Source organism: Cajanus cajan, chromosome 5 (assembly GCF_000230855.2).
Source record: "Cajanus cajan strain Asha chromosome 5, NIPB_CcT2T_4, whole genome shotgun sequence".
NCBI classification, from domain to species: Eukaryota; Viridiplantae; Streptophyta; class Magnoliopsida; order Fabales; family Fabaceae; genus Cajanus; species Cajanus cajan.
In genome coordinates this window covers 67,964,644-67,983,236 of record NC_138521.1, presented here as the reverse complement: position 1 = coordinate 67,983,236, position 18,593 = coordinate 67,964,644, and the positions used below count along the sequence as shown (strand labels likewise).

The window sequence follows — 18,593 nt, the reverse complement described above, 5'->3', positions numbered from 1 at the left end:
ACTCGGTTTATAACCGACTAATTAATCACTTCTTTTAGTTCGAGTCGGTATTTAACCGGTTATTTGTCGTAATTTTACTCTTACTTGAAAAACTTCAGCCAAATTTTATTTTAGAAAATTTTCCAATCGGTTACAGTCGAAATTTCGGCGATTACGATTGTTTAAAAAGCCAGTTTTTAACTTGGTCCTTTCTTTCACCAAACAAAGTCGGAATTCGGGCGACATATCTCGTTAAAATTGATTATCAACACGCGTGATTTTCACTTCATTTGAGTCGGAATTCTGGCGATCAACTGTGAACTCGGTTCTTGGACGACCAAATTATATCCGGAATGTGAACGATCACGTTGCTCAAACGAGTTTTCCATTGGATTTTAACTTTGAGTATTTTTTGTATTTTTCAAAGATCGGATTTTGGACGACTTCCTTTGATTCAAAAATTGTTATAACTTAGAATTTTTTCCACTCATCGTTTCGAGTCAATACTTGGGTAATCACTTTGTCAAGTACCATTCTCTCCCAACTTAGAAACTTTCCCACACACAGTTCTGAATCGCCATTTGGGGGATTCGTTTGCCAACGTTAATTTTAACTTAGAAATTTGTTCCACTCTTCGCAATGGACATCGGGATTTAGCGATTTATAGGAGTGGTTGCTTAAGCTCTTTCGCCTTTCAGGCTCAGGGCTGGAAGGCAAGTGTACCGTCCCGGCCTATTTCCGATACGATTCATAGGAGTGGTTGCTTAAGCCCTTTCGCCTTTCAGGCTCAGGGCTGGAAGGCTAGTGTACCGTCTAGGTAAAAACCCGACTAGTGTACCGTCTAGGTGAAAACCTGACTAGTATACCGTCTAGGTAAAAACCCGACTAGTGTACCGGCTAGGTGAAAACCCGACTAGTATACCGTCTAGGTAAAAACCTGACTAGTATACCGTCTAGGTAAAATCCCGACTAGACCCTCTACTCGTCTAATACCCGACTGGACCGTCACAGGGTGTGGCAACTCGGTTCTAACCCCAATTACATGCACCCGCGAGGGGATTCGTCGTTTTCCCGACAGGTCCCCTTGTAAAGGCATTCTCGGTAAAATACCGACTTGACTAACAACCACTCACCCCCATGGCTTCAGGATAAGAGCGGTTAAGGAGAATCCCGAAAATCGCGGGGCCCACGAAGCCCATAAACACAAAAGTATAAAACCCAAAACCCTAAAGCTAGGACGACAAATTACACTTTTGAATGCTCTGGCTTTGAGGCTTGACCTAGGAAAAAACCCTAGTGCACCCCGTGGCCGAAACAATATATATATATAATTATTTTTTATTATTATCATCATCATCATATTACAATCAGCATCACTCACCACCGGTATTATAATTATTGTATTGTCCTTGTCATAAAAAATCTATTATATAACAATTCTTATTTATTTTCTCTATCACGAATGCAATACAAGTTGAAGGGACCTACTCAGAAATGTCAGAGACAGGTGGCAAAGAAAAAGGTTCCGATGAGTCCGACTCCTACAGGGGAGGTGTCACCATTGGAGGAGTCATTTTCTTGCTCAATTATATTTTGTTTAGTTTTGATCCTAGTGTTGACGATGAGGTAATCTTCTATCACTTTCTTTTACAAATTACAAGAAGCATCAAGAATTCATAGTAGTACCGTAGCTTGGAAGTAGCAATATATACTTTCCTAAATTACACAACATAAATTTAATTGTTAAATAATATTGAAAAAACTTAAGTTTCATATTATTAAAAAGAGTTGCTCAATATTTATCATAATCTTATTAGTTACAATTTAATTTTGTTAGGTTGAGTTAAAGCCAAACTACTTTCTAAAAAAATTGTTTTGTGATCTTGCCGACCGTGCTCGATTATCCCTATCGTGTTGAAAGTATTGCTCAAACTTATGTCTTGGTTAGTGAAACAAATTATCTTGTTCTTGTTCTTTACCTAAAGTTGCTGAAAGGTATGCAATAGGATATGTTAACGTTAAAGCATTTTGACTAACATAATTATTCAAAGGAATGCATGCTTTTAAATAATAGAGTTGTCTTCTGTAATGTCCTTTAACATCTATTTTACAATGCAACACACACACAATGATCAATGCTGAAAGTTTCACATGAGAAGGTCAATGCAAACCCATATATCTGAATTAATCTACTCACTTTAAAAGATTAGATTAGCGTTGCATATTTCTGGTATAAGTTGAGAGAGTGAGAAACTAAACAGGAGTAAATTGCAATTCACCTTAAATTTAATCAAAGAGTTACGGTAAGATATAAATCTCAGTGGCATTCTCATATATAAAAATTTGTTTTCTGTACGTAGAAAGGAATGCATTAGGATGAATATACTGCTAAAGCATTCTGACTAACATAATCGTTGAAAGGAATGCATGCTTTAACATAACAGTACTTTAACAGGGAAACTGTATCAGTACTCCTATTGCAACTTCAATTTCTCTGTTATAGCATCCGACTTTCTGGCTAACCACTACATTTATTGCTTAATTGCCATGTTGTTATGCACGTTGGTGATACCTGATAAGGCAACATTTATATAGGTGTAAGCACAAGAAACGTGTTTTTATGATGCAGTTACGCTTTTGTCTTTCATTTTACATGGATCACATGTATTATTACATTTTCATCCTTTGTTTATGAACATGAACAATGCAGTATCCAAAACTGATAATGAAGAATTAATTTGTGTTCAGAGAGTATGACTTCCGCCAACCAAACATTATTCTAACAGAGATGAATATAGGAAACTATGATATAATTAGTTACAATTATTAACATTTGGAGTTTGGGTGCTGTTGTGAAACAACTGTCTCTTGTGAATGTAGTCTTTTGCACTGACTACTGAGTAACCCATTGCTTGTGGTTAAAACTGAACTTCCCTTAATCTAAAAGGGACATGATTTTTGTGCAATGTCTCACACTGACTTCTCGAAATTGTCTTCTAAGACCTGTCACTTAAGATTAGGAATAAGTAGATTTTTACTGTTTTCACTCACCTTTTTATGTTAGTTACTGTTGTTCAGTTTTCAGCCAGTAAAACAAATTTTATCATGCAGTCTCAATTTTGCTGGCTTTGTACGTGCCATCTATGTAAATTTTGAACCAATGGGTTACTATGAGCTCAACCCCAAATGCAAGGCGAATCACTAAACCCGCAGTTTTTGAAGCACAACTGAGTAAATAATTCTAGTATTTTCTCCATTTTCATTTTCCTAGTCTTTTTAGGCTCATTACAGAACAGTCTTTGGTTGCTAGTTGCTATGCACAATTTGAACTCTGATGACATTTTACCCCTTTTTCATTGTAAAGACTTTTACAAATATTTATGCAGGTGACTTGTTCAAAACTGGAAAAGTTATATTAACCCATACAACAATCAAGTGATTTGGCGGATGAAAACCAACTTGTCAAGCATAGTGTCCAGTCTACCTGCAAACAATCAAATAATAGGTTAGAAATATTAAATGTTGTTGTTTGCACTTTTGTAGTAGGTTACAAATTTGACTGGAGTGATTATGAGTTTAGGTTGCTTGCCTGGAGATTGCGAAATCCAAGAGTACATGGACTTCGAAGACTACATCAGAGCTGCTTCTGATGAACAAACTTATGTGTTTGTGGTGCGCAGCTACTAGATAAGAATTTACTCTTTCCTTCTATTTTCATTTGTTGTGTCTGTGTGTTTGTTAAAGAGGTACAGGAAGTATTGTTTAGTTACTTGTAAGGAAAGTAACAATAGGTGTAAACAATATGCTTTAATCTTAAATGTGTTAAGGTTGGCGAAATGGACGACGAGATAAGAACCCATATCGATGCTGCTGTGGAAGGTAGAGTTATTTTACTCCTCTATTTCTTCTAACTTAATTAGTCTCTAAACTTACATATGATTTTGGCTCCGTATAACAACTTGAAAATATAAGGAAACCAGGATTTTACATGATCTAATGTTTACCTTTAATTTATTTGTTTTATTAGTAGTTTTTAATTACTTTGAAGAGGCGAGTGAATGCTTGAGTACGGTCATCCCACTAATGGAGAAAAAATGGGGTTGTTAACTCATGACAGCTTGTAATGTGGCCTTTGCATTTTTCTGTGTGATGTTGGATAGTGCTTACTCTCTATCTTTTTTGTTTAAAATTAACTTCCCTTTTAATTGGAACCTGCACTGTGACTCGTAGAGAATAGCATCTATGTTTTCTATGTAAGACTCACAACTTTGGTTTTGGTACGTTCTCTGCATGCGCGAAACTTAGTAAACTGATTATTGTTCTCTGGAAAAGCACAAAAATGGTAGAGAGAACTTGTAGAGGATTCTATGTTTGAAATGAGATGTTTAAAGTTCAAAAATAATCAAATTAAAAGTGCATTTTTTAAGTGATAATCCTTAATCTTTTACCTTTCTAAATAGAGAAACTAGTCGGTGAAGGGTTGTCATTTTATCACCACGCTACTTCACGCCCTTTGTTGTCGAAATTGCATGTTAACTGTTTTCAAAGACTTATACAAAAAATGGTGAAGACAAATCTTTGATCTTCCCCTAACCTTTCACCATTTCCTTTACAAAACTTTTGCAAACAGGAAATAGAATAAAAACATGGCATATTGGTTCTTTAATCAAACAAGTCCTTAGATTTCTATTTCCACATTGAAACCATCCATTGAACAAAAAGCAAATCATGCATATCACTAAAACTAACTATTCCATCAGCATAATTGATTCCAAGGCCATAGGTTGGTTCAAAGAAAAATTTAAATAACACAAGAATTTGTTGCCTTAAAAGAAATTTATCTTATCGTAATCAAGAAATATATTATGCAGACCAAGCTTTTGATTTTTTTTAAAAATAAAATTACCCATCTCTTTTTATCTTTTAATAAAAAATGTTTTAAGTGAAACACAGTGGCCGCCTCATCATGGATAAAATGTTTCAAGTGACTCAAAGCTTCACCGGAAATCAATTAAATAATTAAAAATATTTTTAAAATTTTGTGACGGTTTTTGACCGCTGAAACAAATTACACCTTCTATAAATATAACTGCCAAAATTCTAAAATTTCTGAATGTTTATTCAGACTCTCAAAAATTAATGGCCAGTAAGACTATTTTTTTAAGTATCAAATCAAAATTACATCCAAAGTAATTACCATTTATCTTTTATAATTTCATAATAAACAAATTAGAAATATATCTAAAGTGGTTATTATTAAAGTTTATTTATTAAATAGGTTTTTTCCTTTACTTAATAAATTTTCATTTATTTTCCTTCTTTTCCTTGCTTTGTTATATTAATATTATTAACACATCTAGTCGTAAAAAAATAGTTTTAGCAAGATAATAAGTTATATATTTATATAAAAGAAAAACTAAAATAAAGCGGAAAAGAGTGAGGGTAGGTCTTGTTAGAGTGTGAAGCCTTTTTAGAATGCAGCCAAAACCAACAAAAGGACGTGGGAAGAAAAAAAATTATTAGATAATTTAGACTACTAAGTATCTATGATCCAATCAATTTTTATAAAACATGTATTTAAGTTTTTTGGTTTATGAGAAAAACTTAATACAATTTACAAATATGATTATCATGTGTTGGGACTGAAGGTGTTAGTACTTTATTTTCAAGTGCCAAGTGCAAACATCTTGTTCTGCTATATAAAGATTTGAAGCTCAATTGGTATTTCCAGTGATAATTGAAAGGGCTTGTTACTTTGGTAGAGTGTTTAGCAATTTTTTGGTTCATGGTTTTGGCATTAGTTAGACTAGACTTTTAGCTCAAACACTAAAATAATTTTATTTACCGATAAACTCTAAACTTTAATAATATATATTGAAGTAATAAAGTCACTTCCTACGTTTGTGTATTTTTATGAAATAAAAAATAAAATAAAAATGAATGATTAATAATAAGAGAGTGTAAACGATTTTCGGTAGTTGTAGTTATAAAGGTATTTTAATAAATAAAAATGGTGAAGAAATAAATAATAATTTTAGAGATGATTGCAAGGAAATAGTTATCTAAATAAAAGTGTATACCAAATGGAATAATTTTCTTTATTAGTAATAAGTGGGGTTGAAACATTATCTATATTTTATTTAATAAAGATATTTAAGAATTATAAATGTTTGTTTAATTCAAACCTCAAGATCTTTAGGTTTAAATCTTGTATTAGTAAGAGTAATTAATTTTTAATATTATTTTATTATTATTTAAAAATTAAAGAATAAGATTATTTAAAAATATGTAGATCAAATCAGACCCTCTCCTTTATATATGTTATAGATTATAAATATAAATATGTTAATTGATTAGTTGGATTGGATTGGATTTTCATCATCAAAATCTATAATTTGACACAAGCTTATTAGATTTTTGGATTGTTTGGGATCTATAGTCACCCTAGTATATTAAGAGATTCTTTAATTTTTTTATCTAATTTAATTTTTATTTATCATATTTATTTATAAATTAAATTTTAATATTTTTAAAAAATAACAATAATAAAAATTAATCTTATGTCACAATAAAAATTATTTATTATAAATTTAAAATATAATTTATATGATTAAAAAATTAACTAAAAATATATAATATTATGTTATTCATTTAAAAACTATACATCAAAAATAAAATTTAAAGTATATGTATACTAAAAATTTTAAAGTATTTATGACTAATTTTTATCTTATTATTTTAGTGAAAATATTTATTTAATATAATTTTAATTTTATATTAAATATATTTTTCCATATGTATAGTTTGTAACATAAAATAAAAATATTTTTGAAGATTATAAATAATTCATAATTTCTATTCTAAAATTTAGCTTAATAACTTACAACTTTATGAAATACATTTTATGTTATGTGCCAATGTCGTATACATAAATTACGCATTTGAAATATATAAATATAAAATTTAGTTTCACATTTGAATACGAAAATCATACCAAACAACATAGTTTAGGGGGAAAGAGGAGTATTTCTTGTTGAATAGAGGGACAAACTCTCTCCAGATTTGATAAACACTAAATAAGTAGACATCTCCTCCCAATTTGAATTTTTTACATTCACAACATGAATTTCTCACTACTCACACCAATTCAAGTTAGTTATCTATACAAACCATTAGTTATAATTACAACCAAAATCTTTATAAAATAAAAACTACTCTATTTTATATAAAATAATAGAAAATGTGATTCATATCCATGAAATTTTAATGTGTCCAATTATTATTAACTTATAATTATATTTTGAAATTTTTTTAAATTTTAATAAATTAAAATTAAATAAAAAGTTAATTATATAAATTATATATTTATATGTCGAGCTAATTAAACTAAACAAGACAAATTATACGTTACTCAAATTTGACGCATTTATTTATTGAGTTCAATCTTTAGTTCAAAATTAGTTCATTTAGTTTATAAACTAAGTTCAATAAATTAATTATTAAATTAAATTTTAAGTGAGTTGACTCAATTTATTGTCGCTTCTATCCTTACCTACTTCAGAGATATTATAATATTTCATTTTAGTTGTTTTTTTGAAGAAAAAAAGTTGTTTGCAAAAATAATGTTTTTGAAATAATGACAAATTTGGAAATAGTTTTTTTATAAATAATTTTTTTTATGAAAGTAAAAGTTTGAAATTTATTTATTTATAATAATTTTTTTCCTTTCAAACTGAATTATCATGTAAAAATTGATTTTTAATGTTATATTTAAACTAAATTAAATATCTTAAAATCATTTATCTACGAAATTAGTCAAACAAAATTTAATCTATACATATAGTAATAATCAGTGTGAGGACCCTATTTTTTTTCATTTCCCATTTTCACCCTTACACTCTTTTTCTTCAGCCTCACTCACCCTTCCCCACACAACTCATTTTCTCTCCAAATACTCACTTCTCCTTTTCTCTCTTTTGCTGGTGGCAATTCTTAGCAGCTGAAGGTGCTTAAGGGGTGTGAACTGATTCCTCCAGCTGACTTCTTCTCCGTTCACTTCCAAGCTTCTCTTCTCCTTCATTCTTTTCCACCCGAAGCTCGAAAATCTTTGGCCGAGGTAAGGGAAGCTAGTACTTTTGTTTCTTTCTTTGCTGTTTGTGGTTGTTGTTAAGTCTCAATTTTACCTCTTTTTGGATGAGACTTATACAAGATTTAATGATCAAATTCTTCCATTCTTTGTATCATTGCAATATAATTGTTCTCATTTTGATTATTTTGTATATGCAGGTATTCAAGTAGAGAATTGAGGATAACAAGGCCAAAGGAGTGGAAATCAAAAGAATTAAGGAGCAGAGCAGGCAACCACGCCGGGCGCAATTTATAATTGCGCCGGGCACAATTCAAGGCAGAGAGCACATTGAGCATCAGGGGAAGCCCGCGCCGGGCGCAAAGTGTAACGCGCCGGGCGCAATAACCCTAATCTGTTTCCTCAGGCTGCATAAAAGGAAAAATTCGAGGGTTTTCTCCCTCATTCACACATTGGGCGCGTTTTGGGAGCTGTAGAAGGGATTCTCGGAGCTTGAAGCCGTTCGTGTGTGGGTCTTTCCTTCGGTTCTTCCTTTCCTCTTCCATCTCTATTTTAGTTTTCCCCTCTTTGTTTTGAGAGGTTCTATCCATTGTATTGGGGTTTTGATGTAACCAACAAACTCTATTGTAATCCCTTTGTGTTTAATGATATATATGTTTTGTTTCATCCCTTGTTGTGTATGATTCCATGCTTAATGCTTGCTTTGGCTTGATCACCCTTTGCATGATTTAAGGTTTCATTGAGTATTGGAAAATATCCTTGAAACTAGTTTTGAACATATGCCTAGTGGGAATTGTACCTAGGGATAGGGCTTGACCCATTAGTAGTCTTAAAACCCTAACCGGTAATGCAGGTGGAGGTATTGAGTACTCAAGGGATTGATATTCAATATTTTGCACCTAGGCTCTTTCTCTAAGGAATTAGGTCTGAGTAAATTTATGATTGACTGAACAATGAATGTAATAAGAGATTAAGGATACATTAGTGTTACGTCCGGTGAAACCTGACCCCCACAACCTCACATTACCACAATTCCATTTCTTACCTTTTCCACTCACAAAACAATATTTATTTACAGCTTTCATTCCAAAAGTCACAACATTGCATTCACTGCACAAACTATGAAATTGGAATTATTCTTTAGTCACGAATAGTCAATAAATGCTTATATTACCTTCTAATCCCTGTGGATACGATATTTTTACTACTTGTACGGCCGGTACACTTGCCGTGTTTGAGTCCGTTGAGGGAAGTAACCTAATCTATAATTATAAATAAAAGTACTTCAACGGAAATCTCAACAAGTTTTTGGCGCCGTTGCCGGGGATTAGAATGGCGATTTAGTATTTATAGCTATTTGTGACTTGTTCCTTTACTTTTATTGCTAATTTCTGTTTCAGCAACTAATTCTTTGTGCTGACTTGTGCACTCTAGTCTTTGGTTTTCTCTTGTATGCAAGGTACCATCCGAACCAGAGGTACTGTTTCTTCTGAGCCATTGTTAAACGATCCTGAGATTGAACGCACGGCAAGGAGGAATAATAGCAATAGGAGAAGAAGGAGGACTAGAGCAAATCCAGTTAGCCAACCAACCATTCAGTTTCCTGAAGCTTTTGTTTCTGACATTCCTGAGTTCACCATGGAAGGTGGAGATGGTACTCACAATGAAAATCACACCCGGAGGCGCACTATAGGTGATACTTTCACCTACACTAGCCCGAGGGAGTTCTCAAGCATTGTGAGGCCTACAATGAACGACAAACTAGCAGAAATGAAGCCTGCACTGCTACAGCTTATCAGTTCTCATCAATTTTCTGGCCTGGATCATGAAGACCCACACACTCATCTCTACACTTTCTATGAGTTGTGTGGTTCAGTTGGAGTTTCTGGGACTGATGAAGAGGCACTTTTCATGAGGTTATTTCCATTTTCTCTGAATGGTAAGGCTAAGGCTTGGCTTCATTCTCAGCCAAACCAAAGCCTGACAACTTGGAAGGATGTGGAGACCAAATTCTTAGCCAGGTTCTTTCCCCCATCTAAGAACACTGAAGCCAGAACTGCTATTGCTACTTTTGCTCAAGGTGCTGATGAGCCACTATGTGAAGCATGGGAGAGGTACAAATCATTGTTGAGGAGGTGCCCGAATCATGGTTTTGAGGTGGAGCTTCAAGTTCAAACTTTCTGTAATGGGCTACAACCTCAAACCAAGATGATATTGGATGCTTCTTTTGGAGGGTCAGTCATGTTCAGAACTGCTGAAGAAGCTATCACAATCATTGAGTCCATGGCTTCCACAGACTTCAGGAGCCAGCATGGTAGAAGTTCTTCAACCAAGAGAGGAGTTTTGGAGTTGAGTACTCAAGATGCGGTGTTGGCTCAAAACAAGATACTTTCCCAACAAATTGAAGCTTTGAATCAACAGATGGCCAAGCTTCCTCAACAACTTCGAGCTATGCACTCTAATGCTCCTCCTATGCAACAAGTGATGGCATGTGATTTTTGTGGAGGTGACCACCTTAATGGTCATTGTGCCGGATCTTCTGATCCCCAAGGTGCAGAAGTGAATTACATGGGGAATCAAGGGCGGCAAAATTTCTCTCAACATCCCTATCCGCAAAATTCAAATCAGGGGTGGAGAAATAACTATGGTGGAAACAAACCAGACATGAATGCTTCATCAAGTAGCAGACCTCCACATCAACATCAACACTCACCTTTGTATGAGAGAACCACCAAGTTGGAAGACACGTTGCAACAATTCATGCAACTGTCCATGTCCAACCAAAAGAACACTGATGCCTCAATTAAAAATTTGGAGATACAGGTGGGGCAAATAGCAAAGCAGCTAGCAGAGCAGCATAAAGGTTCTTTCTCAGCCAACACTGAACAAAACCCGAAGGGGCACTTGAATGTAGTATCTACAAGGAGTGGTCGGGAGTTTGTGGTGAAGGAGAGCGAGAAGAATGATGAGAGCAAGGAGAAGAATGACACAGGCAAAGATGATGATGATAGTGTTGATGAAGAGATCATCTTAAAGGGCCCAGGAGTGTGGAGAAGGAGTGGAGGAAGTGAGTCGGTTGTAGAGAATAAAGAAAAAATTGAAAATGACAAAAAGAAGGAGAAAGAAAAAGAACTTGAAAAAGAGAAAGAAAGAATCAGTAGAGAAAAGAATAAGGCACCCATGGAGGAGAGGAATATTGTGAAGGTGCCACCCACCAAGAGCTTACCGTATCCTCATGCACCTTCAAAAAGTGATAAGGAGAGGCAATATGCTCGGTTCTTGGAGATTTTCAAGACCCTGCAAATTAACATTCCGTTCTCCGAGGCATTAGAGCAAATGCCTACATATGCCAAGTTCATGAAAGAGCTCCTCACCAAGAAGAGAAAGTATTTTGAAGAGGAGACCATTACATTGGAGGCGGGGTGTAGTGCCATTATTCAGAAGATGTTGCCAACAAAATCCAAGGACCCTGGTAGTTTCACTCTCCCAGTCACTATTGGGAGTTTAGCTATTGGGAAGGCTTTGCTTGATTTGGGGGCTAGCATCAATCTCATGCCCTTATCTATGCTTCAGAGGATTGGCGATTTGGAGGTGAAGCCTACTCGCATGACTTTGCAGTTGGCGGATCGATCTGTGAAGTATCCTCATGGCATTGTGGAGGATGTTCTGGTGAAGGTGGACCGTTTCTTATTTCCCGCTGATTTCGTGGTGATGGATATTGAAGAGGACGTTGATGTACCTCTCATTCTTGGCCGACCATTCATGAAGACTGCAAGAGTTCTAATTGATGTGGATGATGGGAAGCTTAAGGTGAGAGTGAATGATGAAGAGGTTAACTTTGATGTGTTTGATGCCATGCACTACCCCAAGGACAAGAGCAGTTGCTTCCGGGTTGATGTCATTGATGAACTTGTTGAAGACTCCAGGAAGCATATCTCTTTCACTAACTCTTTGGAAAAAGTCTTAGTCAATATGGTTGAATACCTCCATGAAGAAGAAGATAGAGAGGTTGAGGCATGTTTGAGGAGCCTTGACTCATATAAGGAGGTGACACCGGACTCAGTGCACATGGAAGATTCGAAGGATGATGGGGAGGTGATCACCCCGAAGCTAGAGTTGAAGATACTCCCTTCTCATCTAAAGTATGTGTTTCTAGATGAAGGTGGAAGCAAGCCGGTTATCATAAGTAGCTCCTTATCCCCATTGGAGGAGGAGAAACTTGTGAGAGTTCTGAAGTTCTACCAAGGGGCAATTGGTTGGTCTATTTCTGATCTCAAGGGAATTAGCCCAGCCTATTGCATGCATAAAATATTTATGGAGGATGAGTACAAGCCGGTTGCTCAACCACAGAGGAGGCTTAATCCTGTGATGAAAGAGGTGGTGAAGAAGGAAGTGATTAAGCTGTTAGATGCCGGCATGATCTACCCTATTTCTGATAGTGCATGGGTGAGCCCTGTGCAAGTAGTTCCAAAGAAGGGTGGCATGACGGTGGTTCGGAATGAGAAGAACGAGCTGATTCCTTCTAGAACGATCACGGGGTGGAGAATGTGTATTGATTATAGGAAGCTAAATAAGGCTACCAGGAAGGATCATTTCCCACTCCCATTCATGGATCAGATGCTTGAGAGATTAGCTGGTCAAGCTTATTATTGCTTTCTTGATGGGTATTCAGGTTACAACCAGATTGTGGTGGATCCGGAAGATCAGGAGAAGACCGCTTTCACTTGTCCTTTTGGTATCTTTGCTTATCGGAAGATGCCATTTGGATTGTGCAATGCTCCTGCAACATTTCAACGATGCATGCTAGCTATATTCTCCGACCTGGTGGAGAAGAGCATTGAGGTCTTCATGGACGATTTCTCCGTGTTCGGGTCTTCATTTGACGAATGCCTGACTAATCTTGAAGTGGTGCTTAGAAGATGCTTGGAGACCAACCTTATACTCAACTGGGAAAAATGCCATTTCATGGTGACCGAGGGGATAGTTCTGGGGCACAAGATTTCTCACAAGGGCATTGAAGTTGACCCAGCCAAAGTGGAGGTAATAGAAAAACTTCCTCCACCCATCAATGTCAAGGGTACTAGGAGTTTCTTAGGGCATGCTGGCTTTTACAGGCGCTTTATAAAAGATTTTTCAATGATAGCCAAACCCCTGAGCAATCTCCTAAACAAAGACACTCCTTTTTGTTTTAATGATTCTTGTATGAAGGCTTTTGAAGCTTTGAAGGCTAGACTCACCTCTGCACCCATAATCACTGCCCCAGATTGGAAACTGGATTTTGAACTCATGTGTGATGCTAGTGATTATGCGGTTGGGGCAGTCTTAGGCCAAAGAAGGACTAAAATTTTTCATGCCATTCACTATGCTAGCAAGGTTTTAAATGAGGCACAAATCAATTATGCCACTACTGAAAAAGAGTTGCTAGCCATAGTGTTTGCATTGGAAAAGTTTCGGTCCTATTTGATTGGTTCCAAAGTGGTTGTGTTCACAGATCATGCAGCCATTAAATACTTACTCACCAAACCGGATTCCAAGCCAAGACTCATTAGGTGGATTCTTCTGCTTCAAGAGTTTGATTTGGAGATAAGAGATAAGAGTGGCAAGGAGAATCTGGTTGCTGATCACCTCTCAAGGCTCATAAATGATGAGGTGACCCTGAAGGAGAGGGAGATCTTGGAGGAATTTCCTGATGAGAAGTTGTTCATGGTGCAAGAGCGACCCTGGTTTGCTGACCTGGCAAACTTCAAGGCAGCTGGAGTAATCCCTGAAGATTTCACATGGCACCAGAAAAAGAAGTTCCTCCGTGATGCTACCTACTACATTTGGGATGACCCTCACTTGTTCAAGATTGGTGCAGATGGCCTATTGAGGAGGTGTGTCTCAAGAGAGGAGGCCAAGAGTATTTTGTGGCACTGTCACAACTCCCCCTATGGAGGTCATTTCAATGGAGAGAGGACAGCTGCCAAGGTGCTTCAATCTGGATTCTATTGGCCAACACTCTTTAAAGATGCCCATAGTCACACCAAGCAGTGTGACAGTTGTCAAAGGGCCGGAGGAATCACAAGGAAGCATGAGATGCCCTTACAGAACATGCAGGAAGTTGAGGTGTTTGATTGCTGGGGCATAGATTTTGTTGGTCCACTGCCTTCGTCCTTCACAAATGAGTATATTCTCGTGGCGGTGGACTATGTCTCAAAATGGGTTGAAGCCATTGCTACACCCAAGGCGGATGGCAAAACAGTGGTGAAGTTCCTCAAGAAGCACATATTCAGCAGATTTGGTACCCCCAGGGTACTTATCAGTGATGGAGGTTCACACTTCTGCAATACTCAATTGGAGAGGGCTCTAGAACATTATGGAGTCCATCATAAGATTGCCACCGCCTATCACCCTCAAACCAATGGGCAAGCTGAGGTATCTAACAGAGAGATCAAGAGGATTCTGGAAAAGACTGTTTCAGCTTCAAGGAAGGACTGGTCTACAAAGCTTGATGAAGCTCTATGGGCTTATAGAACCGCCTTCAAATCTCCAATTGGTCTCACTCCATTTCAGTTGGTGTATGGAAAAGCTTGCCATCTTCCTGTGGAACTGGAGCACAAAGCTTATTGGGCTTTGAAGCTGTTGAATTTTGATCCTCTCAGCACCGGTGAGAAGAGGAAGCTGGAGCTGCATGCTCTTGATGAATTGAGGCTCCAAGCCTATGAATCATCTAAGCTCTACAAGGAGAAGGTCAAAAGCTATCATGACAAGAGAATTCTGAAGAGAGAGTTCAGGGCAGGCCAGTATGTGCTTCTGTTCAATTCCAGGCTCAAACTCTTTCCTGGAAAACTGAGATCAAAGTGGTCTGGCCCTTTCAGAGTTAAGGAGGTGAAACCCTATGGTGCCATAGAAATTGAAGATCCTGAGGCACAAAGAAGTTGGGTTGTAAATGGACAGCGGTTGAAACCCTACTTGGGTGAAGAGGTCGAAAGACTTTGCTGTATCCTTTCTTTTAGAGACCCTTGAGGTTTCTTCTTGTCAGGCTCGGGACAGTAAACAAGCGCTTCCTGGGAGGCAACCCAGAGATCTGAACTTTGTTTTTATGTGTTTTGCAGTTACTTATTATTTTTAATTTTTATTGTTTATTGTTGTGTTATAATTGTTTGTATTACTGGTTCTAGGACTTGTGGTGTGGATATTTATCTTCTATGATATGTATGTTGTATTGTGTTGTTTGTGTTTGATATTCTGTGTTGAGTGTGTGAATCATGCTTGAGTGGATAGATTTAAGTTGAATTTGTGAGGAGTGTAAGGAGTGAAAAACCTAGGTGAGAGCTTATGAGTTAATCACGCCGGGCTTGTCTTATCCACGCCCAGCGTACCTAGAGCATTGTGGTCTCTGTCAAGACTCACGCCGGGCGCAATTTATTTTAGCGCCCCGCCTAAACTCCAGGGGTTAGCCAAGCCCGGCGCGCCAAGCGCAGTGACCACTGGAAGGTTGAGCATTAATTGCGCCGGGCTTATCATTTGCCGCGCCCGGCATAACACCAGAAGGGCAAACCTTTGATTTTTACTGATATGGCGCCCGGCGTGGGTAATTTCACGCCCGGCGCGACCGCGCGAATGCCTTAACTCAACTTCCTCACCCACGTTTCTCATTTCACTCAGTTTTCTCAACTCTCTCTCAACTCCTACTCATCTCCTTCAACCTACGTTTTTCCCAACCCTCAAGGGCACGCGGTTTTCCTCCTCCCTCCACGCACTCCACCTCCAGTAGGTTCACACTCAATTTTTTCTTGCTTTGTTTTGCTTTTTTTTCCTCTTCTTTTTGGGATTTTGGGGTGTTATTTTGGGGTGCAACCATGCCAGGCGCGGTACCCAGGGCTGAAGCTGCGAAACGGCCCGTTCTGGTTCCAGAACGGCCCGTTTTGGACTTTGGAACGCCCTGTTCCATTTCCAGAACGGCCCGTTTTGGACTTTGGAACGCCCTGTTCCATTTCCAGAACGGCCCGTTTCGGTACTTTGGAACGCCCTGTTCCATTTCCAGAACGGCCCGTTTCAAATTTAAGAACGGCCGTTCTGATCTTGGAACAGCCCGTTCTGGCCATTTTTCTGAAAACGTGTACTCGCGCCCGGCGTAATTTATTTTTGCGCCCAGCGCAATTGGTTCCAGAGAGTACACTCTCTGCGCCAGGCGCGTGAATTGCTAAGCCCGGCGCAATTCCCCTCTGAAACCCATTTTTAGGTTGTTTTTAGTTTTGTTTTAAATTCCATTTCCAGTCTAGGGCTAGTTTCCTCTTCGGTAAAATGCACTGGTCATCTGTATATATTTTTATACTCATTCTGTCTGCCTGGGATTTCTCTTGTTTAATTTCTACAGATGGCATCTTCCAGCAAACGCCCGCGTCAGAGCAAATCAGGGCAAACTCCGCGTAAACCATCTCGACCCTATTCTGATATCTTCCTCACAGAACGCAATGAAAAGCACTTTGAGTCAGTGAGTGCAAAGAAATTTATTCTTGAGAGAAGGGTCGAGTTGGAGCCAGGCGAGGCCCCCGAATTTCAAGCAGAGATGCGCCGACGACGATGGGGAACGCTCGGTTCCTATCCACTTCCGGCTAACATAGCTGTGGTCAAGGAGTTTTACACCAACGCTCTGCGACAGGAGGGGCTTGCCCCATTCACCAGTTATGTTAGGGGTGTGCATGTCCCCTTTGATGCTCGGACGATAAATGAATTTTTGGGGACCACACTGAGGGAGGATGAGCACAACGAGTATGGCAACTACAACCACACTGCGATGGATCCTGCTGTGGTCGAGGCTGCCATCTGTATACCAGGACGTGGGTTCCATAGGAACCGAGCTCAGCTACCTCTGCATGTGAAACGCAGAGATCTTCTTATGGTGGCTCGCATTTGGTCAGCTTTGGTGCATGCCAACATTCTCCCGTGCTCCCACGTTTCTGACCTACACTGGACCCGGTCCATGCTTATGTATTGTATCATGACTCGGCGGACCGTGGATCTGGGGGCTATCATCTGCATGGAGATAGCTGGCTGCGCCAACTCCGCACCGGGGTCAGCACTAGGACATCCATCCCTCATCACCCAGTTATGCCAGTTGGCAGGTGTGGATGTCCACTCGCCACCATTTGAGGGTCCTGGCAGGGCCATTGACAGCAGATACATATCTGCCTATTGCCAGGACCGCGCACCAGCAGCAGCCCCTGCCCCCGAGCCTATTTATATGGCTGAGCCCCAGGAAGACGTCCCCATAGATGATGCTGCTGCCTCCGACCCTCCACTCACTTTCCATCAGCGTTTTGACGCCTTGGAGGGTCGCTTGGCCACATTCATGCAGCACCAGGAGGACCGCCTGGATACTTTCATGCAGCGCCAGGAGGGCCGCATGGATACTTTCATGCAGAGGCACGAGGGCCAGATGGCATCACTCCACCGTGGACAGACCTTCATGTTTGATGCCTTCAGGAGATTCACACTGCACTCTGCCCCCGATTACCAGTTCCCCACCTCCGCCGATTATCACGCTTACACGGGGTGGCCTGGGGACCAGGCTCCTTTCTTTTGGGGGGGTGGAGCTTCTGAGGATGCTGGAGGTGCTGCTGACCCAGGAGTTGCTGAGGATGACCAGGCCCATGATGATGAAGATTGAGCTGGCCTTGGACCATTTTAGTTTTGTTATTTGTTGTCATTTAATTTTTCTGTTTTTCAGTTGTAGTTACTTAACTGTTTTAGTCCCAGAACCTTAATTTATATATCCATTTCTTTTTGGTGATTACTTTGTTGGTTATTTTTGTGAATATGCTGCTTTAGCATGGTTTTTGATCTTGTTGATACTTGCTTTGCTTGTGGTTGATTCTGGATTGTAGTTTGCTTGATGTATATAGTGTATGTACCTTAGACGTTTTCAAGCCACATTAGATCTTTAGTTCATGACTAGTTGCATACGGGTTTCAATGTTGATCATAGAACTGAGCTGAGTTTGATAGTTGTGGATGCATAGCCGGGTGAGGTTTGAGCCTAAACACTGATGAGTGAACTACGCTCAGGTTGCATGATAGACTTTGCTTGAGTTTCCCTGGTGGTTTGCTTATGTTGTGCACTTATAGGATCAAGGCATTCACATCTCCATATTTTGTTAACCATCTAAGCCAAAAAGCCATCCCCACTTTTCACTTGACCCAAACCTTCATAAGCCTAAACACCACACCTTCCACTTATCCCAAACCAGAGAAAAATTAACCATAACCCTTGCTTTGGTTAAGAGAGCAAACTGATAACATCAAATAAGTTTGGGGGAGTTGAAGAATGGAAATTTTGGGAAGAAGAAAGTATGTGGTCAGCCATTTCAAAAAAAAAAAAAAAAAAAAAAAAAAAAAAAAAGAGAGAAAAACAAAGCAAAACAAAAGCAAAAATATTAAGATGCAAAAATGTAAATATGCATCTCATAAAGGCTAATGGCTTGGATCAGGTAAAGGGCATGTGCTTAATTGTTGTAATGGGGTATGGAGAGGGACATCATTGAAAA

General features: G+C 38.5%; 1 long non-coding RNA gene and 1 other non-coding gene across 3 annotated transcripts; one reads left to right on the top strand and one right to left on the bottom strand.

Annotated features, from left to right (window-relative positions):
* Nucleotides 1–1,054: 1,054 nt before the first annotated feature.
* LOC145957781 (uncharacterized) lies at nucleotides 1,055–4,465 on the top strand. Of its 2 annotated transcripts, XR_014433778.1 has the most exons (6): nucleotides 1,055–1,605; nucleotides 3,091–3,210; nucleotides 3,366–3,484; nucleotides 3,560–3,651; nucleotides 3,807–3,858; nucleotides 4,007–4,465. It is a non-coding gene; the product is annotated as an uncharacterized LOC145957781 (long non-coding RNA). The 2 variants fall into 2 exon arrangements; XR_014433777.1 differs by having other exon boundaries at nucleotides 3,366–3,858.
* A 5,647-nt stretch (nucleotides 4,466–10,112) lies between these two features.
* Nucleotides 10,113–10,218, bottom strand: LOC145958492 (small nucleolar RNA R71). Its single transcript, XR_014434333.1, has one exon. It is a non-coding gene; the product is annotated as a small nucleolar RNA R71 (small nucleolar RNA).
* Between the last annotated feature and the right edge of the window lie 8,375 nt (nucleotides 10,219–18,593).